Below are 15,611 nucleotides of genomic sequence, written 5' to 3' on the forward strand. Positions count from 1 at the left end.
TCGCAGCTCAGTGGAAGAGCACCTGCTTTGCATGCAGAAGGTCATGGGTTCAATCCCCGACCTCAGCAGGAAGAGCTGGGTTAGTTAGACTCCTTGCCTGCAACACTGAAGAGTCATTGCAGACAATACTGAGTTGGCTACAGTTGAAGGTGGTGGGGGTCTTAAACATGGTCATCTGTCACCCTGATTATTCAGCTGTGATTCCTGCATTGCAGGGGGGTTGGACTAGATCAGCGTTTCCCAAACTTGGGTGTGAAACTGTTTTTGGACTACAACTCCCATCATCCCTAGCTAGCAGGCCCAGTGGTCAGGGATGATGGGAATTGTAGTCCAAAAACAGCTGGGGACCCAAGTTTGAGAAACACTGAACTAGGTGATTCTTGGGGTCCCTCCCAACTCTACGGTTCCGAGACTCTGTGGGGGAGTGGCACATTGAATGCCCCTTGATTTATGGATTCTATGGGGTAATATACCCAACCCAGAGCCCCAGTTATCAACGAAAGAGAAGCAACTCTAGTTTTATTGATGCTTTGGCCCCTGGTACAGCTGCACACTTCCTTCCCTGCCATCAAATCCCCACAAGGTATCAAAACAATAGCCAGCCCTTATTGAGTCTGATCCCAGTGCACTTGGCAGGTTGTTCATAGGGGTCTCTCCAGGTGATGAGCCTGACTTGGTAGAAGGGCGTTCTTATGGGATCTACAGATTTAAACTGGGATAACGGTCATTGCTTCCCCATAGGACCTCTCCAGGGCATAGCTGTCAACTTTTTCCTTTTTTTAAAGGGAAATTCCCTTATTCCAAATAGGATTCCCTGCAAGAAAAGGGAAAAGTTGACAGCTATGCTCCAGGGTTTGAGGCAGAATTCTCTCCCAAGCCTACTCGGAGATGCCGAGGATGGAACCTAGGACATTCTGCATGCAAAGCAAACGCTCTACCACAGAGCTATGAGCCTTCTCAGTTGCTTATTCTGGGTCTGCTTGAGGATCACTGTAATTGCTTCCCATTCTACAGACTCAATGCTCACAGCGAATCAGAGAAATTGTTCTGCTTCAGATCACTTGTAAGCAGGTTTAGCGCTGGCCTTGACAAATAAAAGCGTCACCAGATTTCCATCTCTTCCTAGGGAATCCTCCCTCCCAGCTGTGCAAATGTTTTGCCTTTATCCAACCTCTTCTGCTCCCCTTCTCTCTCCCTCTCTCCCTCTCCCTCCCCCTCTCTCTCTCTCTCTCTCTCTGTGTGTGTGTGTGTGTGTGTGAGAGAGAGAGAGAGAGAGAGAGAGAGAGAGAGAGAGAGAGAGAGAGAGAGAGAGAGAGAGAATTGCTACACAGAGTGAAGACCCCAATGATCACAGAAGCCTGGTGCCAAGGTGAGCAATTCCTGCTTCGTACATATTTGTGATTTATGTCTACAAGTTATGCAACCGGGTCCAAAGCGGCTTGGAGAACTAGCTTAACGTTAAACAACAGGCGGTTCCAAATCCACTTTGACTTTAAAACAAAACAAAACAAAACCCAGCAAATACCGTCCAATCCAAAGGCTGGTGCTGCTCCCTTAGCATTCTGCAAACAGGAAAACTGGAGACAGGTCCTGTTGATTTATGCACAGGGTGCCCAGTGCCAAGCATGTACACAGGGGTAGACATCTAGGTTAAAACTTGATTCCTCCTGATTATTTCCCCCTACCCACTCACCCAGACCATGTTGTGCTTGGCAAGCAGGGCTCCTGGAAAAGGAACAGCATGGAAAGGTTTGGCCATGATGTACCGTGTGATATGCCTAAGTGCATTCAGAAAGAACAGCCTGTGTCAAAACCTCTTACACTTCTTGGGGGCGGGGAGAGAAACCTGCTTACAAAGCACTTGGGAGGGGGTGTCTATTAATGTATGTGTACAGTCGGGGGAAGGCCAAATAGGTTTGGCAGCATGCGAAAGAGTTTGCCCATTGACTGAGCGTTTCTTGAGCCAAATGCCGAAGGCATTGCATGATAAGAACTGGCCTGCTAGATCAGAACAGACTCGGTCTAGCCCAGTGTTTGGCCAGCTGATGCTTCTGGGAAGCTCACAAGCAGAGCTTCGAAGTGGCATCCTTCCCTTGCAGTTTGTTGTCAGGATCTGGCATTGAGTAGTGTATGTGTATATAGCCTCAAGCAGGGATGGGCGCATCTGTCGATTTTGATTTCTCTCCATTTCTCATTTTTCTAATCTTAAATTCAGTTCTCCACATTTCCACATGCGGTTGGGTTTTTGTTTTTTTTAAAAGGTCTCATGAAAATTCAGTAGCATTCCAGTGTGGTTTTCTCCTAATACACCCCCTCTTTGTATACAACTTTGCACCTCCTTGCAAAACACCTTTCCCTAATACAATGATTTTTTGCATGTTGTTTTCAGGAATCTATCCCCCACCCCCACCCTGCAAATTGCACACTTTTCCTGCCTCTCCGTGTCATTTAGCTTCTGTTCCTGCCCTCCTTGGATTTGCCTAACCTCTCTTTAAAGGCATCTGTGCTCGTGGTCATCAGCCCATCTTGCGGCTGTGAATCTTTCAAGTTAACCACGCACTGTGCATAAGTTGGCGCTTGCCTTTCGACACGCTGGCTATGAGTGTTGCTCATGTAGCCCCTAGTCATCAACTATTAAAGCATCTCGGGAGCAAGAGATTTAGACTCCTTCCTCTGACCCTGCATCCCTCACGAGCTGAACGGGAGTAGAGCCAAGATAACCACAACAGATATTGCAACAATACCCTCCAGGCGACCGTGTTCCAAAATGGATCCTAAAAGCAACACCGTTAAGATGTTGTATACTGCCAGTCTTTGACACCAAAACATTGATTCAAGGCTTTGTTTGTAAATCCTAATCCAGGCACCTCCTGCTCAGTTGCTGGCAAGGGAATTAAGTTCTTGTAAGTTCGGCTTCCAAGACGCTAGCTCTGAGCCATCCAGACTTAGCAGCCAGACTTATCAAAGTTTATCATCTATATAAAAGCTGTTTGCTGACTTTCCGTGGTTTAGTTAGGTCATGCAGCTGGTGTGTAGGGCCTCCTGCACTCCAGAGGGAGCATGCAATCTGCTACTTTTTTCTTCCTCTCCCATTGATGTGAATGGAAGCCATTTACTACAAGATGAAAAAAGCAAAATCAAGGGAGACTCATGAAACTGAATGGCGAGTTTTGTTTCTGTCTTGGTAATGTCGCTCACAGTAGCAGCTTCAGTCCTAGAATTGTAGGGCTGTAGAGTTGGAAGGGACCCCAAGGGTCATCTAGTCCAACCCCCTGCAATGCAGGAATCACAGCTGAAGCATCCATGACAGATGGCTATCCAACCTCTGTTTGAAAACCTCCAGGAGCTTCTGAGTGAGTCCATTCCACGGCTTTTACCATGAGAAAGTTCCTCCTAATGTTTAGCTGATATCTCCTTCCTTGCAATTTGAATTACAAGCTTTCTGCATCTTCTTTTTGAAAATTAATTTAATTAAGATTTATAGAGGAAAAATACAAAACTTAGAATCTTTCCCCCATTTTTTAACCAAACCAAGTATCTTTTTCTCTTTGAGAGCCAGTGTGGTGTAGTGGTTAAGAGCGGTAGACTCGTAATCTAGGGAACCGGGTTCGTGTCTCCGCTCCTCCACATGCAGCTGCTGGGTGACCTTGGGCTAGTCACACTTCTTTGAAGTCTCTCAGCCCCACTCACCTCACAGAGTGTTTGTTGTGGGGGAGGAAGGGAAAGGAGAATGTTAGCCGCTTTGAGACTCCTTCGGGTAGTGAAAAGCGGGATATCAAATCCAAACTCTTCTTCTTCTTCTTCTTCTTTTTGACCAAACAAAAGGGGGGGGAAATAGAGAAAGAAAAATAAATGAATAAATTAGTGTAGGAAACTAGCATTATAGCCAGGAAAATAATCCCCATGTCTGAATGCACCCTAGAGAAGCTGCCTTGTTCCAGGTCAGGCTATTTGTCCATCTAGCCCAGAATTGCTTACTCTGACTGGCAGCAGCTCTCCGTGAACTCGGGAAACTTTTCAGACTGTGGCCCTTAGTTTGAAAAAGTTTCCCTGCCCCTGTATAACACACTCTCGGCTTTCCAACTAAAGAGGGTTGGGATGATATTCAGAATCATAAGCCAACAAGCCAAAGCATTTTGCCACTTGCTCAGCTGACCGATCAAATTTAAGAACGGCGACCCAAACAAACCAGGTGGAACACACTACATTCTTCTGTGCTTCCTGTTCCCCTTTCATTAGAACTTAATAAGACAAACGTTTTGCTTGTTTTGCAATGAAGATGTTGACTGTGGGGAAAGGAGCTGGCAGAGGCAAACTTACAAAACTAATGGATTTAATTTCATGTCGGGTAATTTCCACAAGCTGTGCAAATACTTTTAGAAAGGGAGAGAGAGGGGGGAAGTACTTTGGCCCAGCATGTTCTGAAAATGGACAAGCCTTAGGCACGAATAGCCAAAGTGAAGTACTTGTACGTCCCACTGATTTTAAAGGGAATGTAAAGTATGTGGTTAAAACTTTCCCACTGATACCAGGGGGACTTAGAAATACTATTACCCAGTGTCAGCAGAAGTGCTCTGATCTGCCTTTACATGCCCAGCATTTTAATATTACACTTTTATCCTCTTAAGGAGCTCAAGACAGCATAACTGGCCACCCCTCCAGGTATATTTTACCCTCACAACAACCCTGTGAGGTAAGATAAGCTAAGGGATGGTGGCCACTCCAGTAAGTATTGTAGCTGAACAGGCTATACTATGGCTTAGCATAGTTTATCCTGATTTGTTTGCAGGGAGGTCAAACGATGTTGGCTATTTAATGAGCATTCATCCCAATACGTTTGTGATGTTGTTGTGTCAAAGCAAATATTAACCCCTCAGTTTCCAAAGTATTTCACCATTGCTTTCTTTATTGCAACTGAAGGGGTTAATTAGCTAACCTGTATATATATTTACCTGAATGTATTGTTAGTCCAAAAATATAAAAGAATTCTTTAAGCTTTTCTTTATGAAACCTCTCTGTAAAGCTGTGAACTTTGATCTGCATTGCACTTCTTTCTGGCAAGCTATGACTAAGAGTCTGGAGATAACAGTAGACCTTGCACAGAGGAGAATTGTTTAGGTCAGAGATAGGATGGCCTTGCTGGAAGTGCGCATGAACCAACTCAGGGCTAAATGTCCTTTTGCCTTATATGTACAACAGGAAATGTACAACAGGAAATGTTCCTTATATGGACAAGAGGAAGAGCCAGGGAACTGTCTATAAGAACTGTCTGAAAATTGACTTTTTTTTGTACTTGCTTGGCTGTCTGAACACCGCAAGTACCTCTGCATGCAGAAAAATAAATCTTTCTCTCTCTGAAGCCAGCAGCCTCAGGTGTCTTTTCTGCTTCCATGTTTTCTCACCGGGCGCAACCGTGGGAACCCGTAGGGGCAAATAAGGCTCCACAACAAGTCCAGTTTGGGGGAGAAATGGGTTTGTTGCGCAAGACCTCAGAGTCAACTGTAATTGCACAACCCCGAATTTGCCGGGATGTGTTTGAATCCCACCTGAAAATAGCCACAGTCTGGAAGTGGCCCCAGTTGAAGTGAAACTGACCAGGCAACTGACATCTGCAGCTCTTGCTAAAGACATATACTAGCCTTGTTAGGTTTGCCCATGTGCAGTTTGAACTATGCAGCCTTTAAATCAAAACATTTTTCTGTCCCCAAACCCCGCACACCCTCCTCCCAAAAAGGGCAAAAGAAGTGGGGGAAATATTGATTAATGTGACTTAAATGGAAAGTGAATGAGGATCAAAGAGCAGCTACAGTGTTTTAACACTCACCATTCCTTTTAAAATCCAAAATTCCTTTGAAGCACAGGAGAGCATCTGGCCATTAGGAGCACTGAAACTGGGAAACGATGGAGAACATTAAAGGCTAAACAGCATTGCCTTGAGCAACTAGCACCACACACTTCGGATCACAGAATTCCCCCCCTCCCCCGAAATGACCAGCTGGAAAACTACTGAAGCAAAGTGTGCTTCCTGAAATATATTTTAGGGTTCACAGATAGGCCAAATCAAAAGGCAGCAAATTGGACTCTCTCTTGCTTGTACGCCAGGCTACCCATATATGCAATTTACTTCACTGTCTTTTTGCATGAAGGAAGAACAGCAATGCCACAAAGAGGGTAGAGAGAGTAAAGGCTGCAGAGCGGAAAGAATACTTAACGCCAGTATTCAGAGTAGGGATGTGGAAGCAACTGAAGATGTGGGAAGGTGGTGATGGAGGTGTCTCCTGCCTCCGGTACCACTTTGCCTGGTCCGCAGAAGTCGACAAACACAGACAAGACGTAACCGGCTGTGCATTCACATAAACAATACTCTTCTATACATTCTTATCACAATATCAAATGTTTATCTTGCACATAAACAACACATAAAGTGCAATAATATAGATGGAAGTCCCAGTAGATGAGTTCATTCATAAAGACCAGATATCTGCTAGTTTCTGTTGCACATATGTTCATAAAGTCTAAATTGGAGCCTTCTGCAGTTCCACAGAGTTGACAAGGATTTCTGGAATAATGCCTTGTTTCGCTCTCATGGGCTTCTCATCAGTGGCACATGTTCATATGTAGTATGTCAAAGTCATGGAACTCGCCCTCCTGGGCTTCATCAATTGTACATATTCATATATGAAGTATCAAGATTGTTGTTGTTCAGTCGTTCAGTCGTGTCCGACTCTTCATGACCCCATGGACCAGAGCACACCAGATACTAGATATCAAGATACTAGAACTTATAACATAGGTTTCTGCAGTGAACAACAACTGTTACAATGTGAGATTATATAGACAGGCGCAGCATAGATTTTGGTTACAGGTGACAGCAATCTGCAGGTGTAAGGTTTTCTTCTTAAAGATAAACATTTGATATTGTGATAAGAATATATAGAAGAGTATTGTTTATGTGAATGCACAGCCGGTTCATAGCTGTCAACTTTTCCCTTTTCTTGCGAGGAATCCTATTTGGAATAAGGGAATTTCCCTTAAAAAAAGGAAAAAGTTGACAGCTATGAGCCCGTTACATCTTGTGTGTTTGTCAAATGTATTTCACGTAACGCAAGGTTTGATGTTGTTTTGCAAGTGGTCCACAGAAGTGACAAACCAGATTTTGTCACATACTGATGTCACACCTCTTTACCTTGGTTTTTGACTACTGCATACAGTAAGAATGGGGAAGCAATTTGATTCAGTTCACGTTTAAAGGCCGATCTTCCGAATTTGCACTTTCCAAAACAATATGAGAACCGAAACACAGCCGTCCTTCCAAATTCACAATTTTCTGAATTTTGCAATGCAGTTCCGCAGCCAAGCAATGTTCACAAAAATGCATAGATTGGGGGGTGTACATAAAAAATAAACACCTTGTGAAAATAACACACACAAATGCATTTCATTACAGGAAATGGCTTGCAAAAATGTGCACATTAGGCAAAAGTACGCATATAAAATGTGATTATTCAGAGAAATTCACACTAATATGCTATTAATTTTCATGCAGATATTTTTTTTTAAAAAATCAAATTGTTGCAGAAATATGGGAAACTGAATTTAAGACTGGGAAAATAAGGAGCCTAGAGAAACAAAATTGACAGTTATTTCTATCCCTCATTCAGAGGTAAACGGTACTACTTACTTACTTTAGAAATTCAGTTTTGGAGGAACCCTCCAAACTGGTGGGGGGGTTTCCAGGTGTGCTCTACAACATACAATAATAATGGATTAGAGGTGGATTCATATTGGACCATCCAGATACCATTCCACTTTATTCGTTGCTCTGTGATGCTTCCCCCAATGTTACCACATTATTGCCATCCACTTTATTTGGTTGATGTATCTGGAGAGGAATCTGCAATCAGTGGCGTAGGGAGCCGCTTTGCCGCCCGGAGAGGCAAACATGGGGGCACCCCCCGGGGGTGGGGCGCCACTCTCTAGCGCACACGCATGCACAGCATCCGGGGTGGAGTGCGCATGTGCGGACATGTGCACTTCACCCAAGATGCTGGGCACGAGCGGCTGGCCCCTCTTCCATGCTGCGGTGGCAACTTTTAAGGCTGCAGCGCGCGAGCAGCAGCACAGACACCTTAAAAGTTGCCACCGCAGCATGGAAGAGGTGCCGGGCGGCGGCTTGGGAGTGGGGGGGGGGTGGTGCCAAGTGTCATCCTCCCCCCTGGCTGGCACCCGGAGTGCTCTGCCTTCATGCCCCCCCCCGGTACGCCACTGTCTGCAATGATGTCCTTAGTGCAAAACAGCTTTTATCAAAGTGGTGCCTTCCAAAAGGTATTGGAGGACAATATCCGCTGGCATGGCTTTGCTGGCTGGGGCTGGTTGGGTTTCAGGGGTGTAAGAAGGCATCCTTTTCTGTTCCACCCTGTATCCATCACACATGGCACTGTTTCCATTCCACTGCTGTTATACTTCCTCCAAAAACAACATTATCTGTCTCTACGGTAAAATTATCTAAGTTATGTACGTAATTAATTAGGCAAATTGCATACATTGTGTAATTATGTTGCCATTACATTACTCCACCTGCTTCGCTTCAATAAAAGGCAAATGCAACATAATCAATTGAGCATCTTTGTGGACCAAAAGCAACAGCGACAGTTAATACCAATCTTTTACACTGGATTGATTTCCATTCTGGATTTGAGACGAACGAGCAAGCACTGGCAATTTCCTCTCCTGTTCCCATTTTCGTCTGGATTTGCCAACATCCAAAATACCAGGAGGGCACCAGGTTGTCCAAGGCTGTTGAACAGGCAGGCTGATGCAGAATTTGGGCGATCCTTCCCTTTGCGCAGAACACGGACTTGCATCGTGCCAGATCCAGAAGTAGCCCAAGCAGGGCGTTTGATCTCCGAACAAATTCTGTTTCTGCTGTATAACAGAGGAACCAAGAACATCTGAGTAATGTTTTTATGTTTTTTAAAAGAACATTTAAATCAAGTGTCGAAGAGGACTTCCTACAGGCTGAAGATGTCTGCATTGCAGCTGTGCTCCAGGGATGCCCTCGGCGTGACCCTTCCTGACAGCTTCCCTGTTTTCCACAGAACACATGGAGAAATGGAAAAAGTCCAGGTGTGCTGTGCATCGGTTCTGAAAGAGTCCGAAGAAAAACCTGAGACTTACAGGCATGTTTGTTTAAACTCTTTTCTAAAAAAAATTTTTTTTTTTTCCAAACCAAACTATTTGAACAGCTTGCTTATTGATGTACCAAGCCAGGCTTTCCGGAAAAAGAAGCTTATGGAGTACTAATCCACTGGAGTCCTCAGAGGAGGCTTCAGCCAGTATGTACATAAACAGGCTAATACTGGCAATCGTTTCAAGGGCCTTTTGGAAATTGCCCGAGTTGCTTCAGCATGATTTGTAGTAGCTGGGATTCAGCAAGCTCTGCCCGGCCCCCCACTTGTCCAGAGGAGACTTGTAGATGCAGAAATGGACAGGTTAGTCCTGTGCCCTGCTCTACAGGAGTATGAGGTGCAAAGATATCGAAGGACCAGGTGAAACTGTTTATGTATGAAACCAAAGCTGCCCGGATTTTGTTAGCCCAGAGACGGAAGGATGATACCGTTCTGACCGAGGAAGAATGGCAGACCAAGTTAATGGACTCTGCCGAAATGGCCAAATGTACGGGAAGAATTTGAAACCAGAAAGAATCCATTTTTAATAAAAGAATGTGGAAAGTATATAACATATATGAAAAATTATTGCAAACAAATGCATTAGCAGGATTGATATAAAACTTGTAGTTAAAAATCTGAATGAAGGAATATTTAAGGATTTATTAAAAATTGGAATTATAAAGGGGATGCAGGGGGGAAATCATAACATAAGGATCCACAAAAGGGGGGAGGGAAGTCAAAGGGGATATACGTGTTGTTTTCTGTTTTTATTTGGTGTTTGTAAAAATTGAAAAATTCATATATCTCAAAATGTTGTCCTTTATCTAAAGGTGTCTTCTGTTTGAAGGACTGTCCAGTCCAGGTTCCAAGGGAATCATAGAATTGTAGAATTGGAAGGAACCACGAGTCCAACCCCCAGCAATGCAAGGATATTTTGGCCAACGTGGCGCTCGAACCCATGACTCTGAGATTAAGAGTCTTGTGCTCTATCAACTGAGCTACCCCTTAGAGAAGACGGATTGATTGTTAAATCACTCTAGGATTATTATTATTATTATTATTATTATTATTATTATTATTATTAGTTTATTATTTGTACCCCGCCCATCTGGCTGAGTATCCCCAGCCACTCTGGGCGGCTCTGTGAGTGGGATAGGGCTCTCCTAACTCTCCGCAACCTTACCAAACTACACTTCCCAGGATTCTCTGGGGGAAGCCATGACTGTTAAAAGTGGTATAATGGTGCCGCTTTGAATGCAAATGGCGTCCTAGTCGGTTCTATGGACTTCCATTGGACTGCTCTGATTAGGTCTGCCACTGGAGACACCCCATTTTTTCTGAATATGCAACACTACGGAGAAATCAAAAGGTATGCATCTCTCGAAAAGCAAGGCACCACACCCCACAGAAAGCAAACAGGACCTATGCAAATGTTACATCAGGGGTCCCCAAACTAAGGCCCGGGGGCGAGATGCGGCCCAATCGCCTTCTAAATCCGGCCCGCGGACAGTTCGGGAATCAGCGTATTTTTACATGAGTAGAATGTGTCCTTTTATTTAAAACGCATCTCTGGGTTATTTGTGGGGCATAGGAATTTGTTCATATTTTTTTTCAAAATATAGTCTGCCACCCCCACAAGGTCTGAGGGACAGTGGACTGGCCCACAGCTGAAAAAGGTTGCTGACCCCTGTGTTACATCATCCCATTTTCACCCCAACACGTGTGAGCACCATCTTCTCCTCCTCAATGAACAGAAAAGACTTCTTTTTTAAAAGAAAAATGGAATAAGTACTTGCCAGGCTATACAGTAATGCGGCGAACTTTTTTTGACAATATGATGTGTGAGGCTTTTGTCAGCAACAACAGTAAGAATGCCGTTTTTTGTTTCTTTAGAGCCTTGAGGTGTGAAACATGGTGCCAAAATTCAAGAAACCAGCCGTAGGGGGGAGAGAAGCCAACTCTGAGAAAACATACAATGAGAGCTGATTTTTTCCGTATTGACACCATCTGCAAACATTGTGGCTCTTAGTCCTGCAGATATAAAGGAAGAGATTTGTTTGCTTGCAGCTTGCTCAAATATGTTCAGATTTCCTCGTGCACTCAAACACTTTGGCTGGCAAAGAGGCAGAAAAATAAATAGCCTCCCCACCAACACCATCAAACTCCCATTGCTAATATTACCCCATCCATCTGCATCCTTCTTTCTCTGGCCTTACAGCTGCTAAGCTCTCTGTATCAGCCACATTTCATAGTGTTATTAAATAACAATGAATATATTCTTACTTCCTGGGGTGAGGGGATTAAAACAGGATATTCAAAGAAAAAGCAGAAGGTTGTTTCAGAGAATCACAAAATCTGTACAGATCCTACACTTCTTCGGTGCACATGACTGATGTACAGTCAACCAGCTGCACAATGAAGATCATAGAATCACAAAATTGTTGGAACAGACCATGAGGATCATCTAGTCCAGGCATGTCCAACTCCCAAGAGACTGCGAACTACTCCCACTATAAAAAAACACAAACTGGCATTGATCCACCCGTTGGATTGACCAAAGTTGTTGAGCTTTTTGGAGGGAGGAAGACCCAAAGTTGTTGAGCTCTTTCTGGGGAGGGTTCAGCAAAGTTGTTGAGTTATATATGGCTGCGTTATATGCCAAAGCTCAGCAGAAAACCACATATTCTGCAAGCCAAAGTTCTAGGATTCAGGCTTCCTGTAGAGCTGAGAAGACCCCGACTCAAAACCCTGGTGAGCTGCTGCCAACCAGTGTAGACAATCTAAGCTAGAAAGACCATGGTCTGACATGCTATAAGGCAGGGGTCAGGAACCTTTTCCAGCCGTCGGCCTGGTCAACCGTCCCTCAGACCATGTGGTGGGCCGGACTATATTTTGAAAAAAAATAATGAACGAATTCCTATGCCCCACAAATAACCCAGAGATGTGTTTTAAATAAAAGGACACTGTCAAGGATCTTCCCAGGTGCTGCTCATGTGTAACTACTAAGCCTCCTTTGAAGAACTGAAGTTATTTATTAAGCATAGTTATTTACAAGCTAGTTAAAAACATGACCGTTCAATCACTATCAGAATCCGGAAGTACATTCCTTCTGCTACCCTTCCCCCCCCCCATACCAGATCTTCGGCACCCTGAAACGATGTCTCCTGGGTCCTCTAGCCCCCCTGCGCTGTGCCTGTGTCAGAAGCTGTGGGCTTGTCTGACTGGTGGTGCTGTGTCTTTCAGCAGTGTCCTGGAGCCCTTGCTCCTCTCCCTCGCTTGGAGACGATTCCTGTGATAGATTGGATGAGGAGGAGGGGGAGTCCGTCTGCAAAAGGGGTCTGGGCTTCCTATAGCTTCGTGAGCTGTCTTCCGAAGAAGAAGAAGAAGAAGAAGAAGAAGAAGAAGAAGAAGAAGAAGAAGAGGAGGAGGAGGAGGAGGAGGAGGAGGAGGAGGAGGAGGAGGAGGAGGAGGAGGAAGAGGAAGAGTTTGGATTTGATATCCCGCTTTATCACTACCCTAAGGAGTCTCAAAGCGGCTCACATTCTCCTTTCCCTTCCTCCCCCACAACAAACACTCTGTGAGGTTAGTGGGGCTGAGAGACTTCAAAGAAGTGTGACTAGCCCAAGGTCACCCAGCAGCTGCATGTGGAGGAGTGGAGACACAAACCCGGTTCCCCAGATTACGAGTCTACCACTCTTAACCACTACACCACACTGGCTCTCCTGAGCAGGGTTTTCTCTCCCCCTCTCCTCATGAGTAGCTGGGCTACTCCTGACAGACACATTCTACTCATGTAAAAATATGCTGATTCCCGGACCATCTGCGGGCCGGATTGAGAAGGCGATTGGGCCACATCCGGCCCACGGGCCTTAGGTTGCCTACCCTGCTATAAGGCAACTTCCTGTGTTCCTATATGAGCTTTAAAAGGCTTGTGTGAAACAGATGAATGGATGCATTTTTGTTATTAATTATACTTCTGAGACCTTCATTACAAGGCCTGTGGTAAAACCATGTTCCTCAGGACCTCTCCGGGGTCTAATTACCACAGAATAACAGCATGCTTTTTATACGCCTTTCTGTGGATCTCAGCAGAGAGAGAGAGAGAGAGAGAGAGAGAGAGAGAGTGAGAGAGAGAGAGAGAGAGAGAGAGAACTCTCTGAGGGTGAAATGAGACGGTAGCAATACATTTGAACAGACATTTAAGCAGAGAGCATTAAAATAGCAGGTTCAGAGGGAAGTTTGAGAGTAGCTGCAGCATTTTCAGGGGTTGTGGAAGGAATTCTAGATAGAGGGCCTGTGGCAAAATAATTTCTATATGCGATCCAGAATACTTTGGGGGAAGTGTCATTTTTTTATTTTAAAAAGGGCAGCGTTCTCATAAAAGTCTATAATACACAGGGACACAGGTTGCAATCCTTTTAATACTTACCTGGAAGTAATCAAGTAGGTTTGAACTCAGTGGGGGTGAGCAGATATTCAGATTAGACATGTTTTTAATATACAGTGGTACCTCGGGTTACATACGCTTCAGGTTACAGACTCCGCTAACCCAGAAATAGCGCTTCAGGTTAAGAACTTTGCTTCAGGATAAGAACAGAAATCGTGCTCTGGCAGCGCAGTGGCAGCGGGAGGTCCCATTAGGTAAAGTGGTGCTTCAGGTTAAGAACAGTTTCAGGTTAAGAACGGACCTCCGGAACGAATTAAGTACTTAACCAGAGGTACCACTGTATTAAGCAGTGTAGAAATGGAATAATCAAATGATTTCTAGGCACAAGTCCAAGAGCTGACCCTCCAAGTGTCCCTATTTTCCAGGGAGGTCCTGGAGAAGCTGTCTTGGTTTCTGATTTCATCCCAGAATGTCCCACTTTTCCTTTGGATGTCCTTAATTTCATTGGAGAAATTTTGGAGGGTTTGGAGCTATCCAACCCCCGAGTCATCTGAAGGCAATCCTATACAGGGAAGTGTTTCTTTTTAAAAAATGTTTAATGTTTTGTTATGTTTTTATCTATGTTGGAAGCTGCCCAGAGTGGCTGGGGCAACCCACTAAGATACGTGGGGCATGAATAGTAAAATTTATCATTATGGAATGGGACGTCCCCATTTTCAATAGAGAAATGTTAGAGGGTATGTGAGAGGTTCCTCTTTTGACCCACCAGTTCCCCCGGGAAAACCCACTGCTTACCACTGGTTCAGAACAAGCTCCAGTCTGCATAAAACCCAATTGACGGTTGTTCCAATTCAGAAGGAAACAATGGGTTTGTCTGGGAAAAGCAGCGAGACAACAGAAAAACTTCTTTGACCTGTACCTGGAAATCATGGACAAAGTGTGGATGAACAGATGGTCTAAGGACCCCCTTATACATCTTTCATTGTGTATTAATGATTATTTGTGCTCACGATTCTATTGAGGTGGTTATATGCAATATTGTTTCCACCTGTGAAAGTTTTGGAGAGGACATACTGTTTTGATTTCCAATTGGTGTATGCAACATAGCATCCTGCTGAAATCATGTGCTACCTTCACAGTCAAGACACAGTATGCCTCCAAAGCAGGTGCTGGGAACTGCAGGTGAGCATAGCGCTTTCGCCCTCATGTCCTGCTTGCGGGTTTCCCATGGGTTGGCCACTGTGAGAACTGGATGCTGGACTAGGGACTTCGCTACATTACAGTACTTTAAATTTTAAGGAAATGTTATAAATGCGCTCCAACATTGTGACACCAGATGGCGCTGTTGAGTTGAAATAATTCCCTATGGAATTTTCCATTGTGAGCTTTAAAATGGTTTTTTTTTTTTCAGGGCATTTTCAGAGTGTTTTTTTAAAGCTGTGTAAGGTAAAGGTAAAAGGTAAAAGACCCCAAGATGGTTATGGGGTGACTATGGGATGCGGCACTCATCTTGCTTTCAGGCCAAGGGAGCTGGGCGTTTGTCCACAGACAGCTTTCCAGGTCATGTGGCCAGCATGACTAAATCGCTTCTGGCGCAATGGAACAGCAGTACCTATTTATCTATGCGCACTGGTGTGCTTTCAAACTGCTAGGTTGGCAGGAGCTGGGACAGAGCAACGGGAGCTCACCCCGTCGCATGGATTCAAACTGCCGACCTTCCAATTGGCAAGTCCATGAGGCTCCGTGGTTTAGACCCCAGTGCCAGCTACTCCCTTTTATTAGCAGCCTAGATGGGCCACCAGCAGGACTCTTCTTAAAGAACCTTTTATACCACAAATGTCCCGGTGCTTTTTTTTCTCGCTTTTGTTGCACCTTCAGATGGCGGCAACACTTCCAGTAACACTTCCTACTACAGCCTCCAGTTTAGTAACATTGGGGGTGCATCATGGGATAAACAATAAAGCAGATGATGGGCAGATAAAGGTAAAGGGACCCCTGACCGTTAGGTCCAGTCGTGGACGACTCTGGGGTTGTGGCGCTCATCTCACGTTAAT

The sequence above is a fragment of the Lacerta agilis genome, chromosome 10 (genome assembly GCF_009819535.1).
Source record: "Lacerta agilis isolate rLacAgi1 chromosome 10, rLacAgi1.pri, whole genome shotgun sequence".
Classification (NCBI taxonomy): domain Eukaryota; kingdom Metazoa; phylum Chordata; class Lepidosauria; order Squamata; family Lacertidae; genus Lacerta; species Lacerta agilis.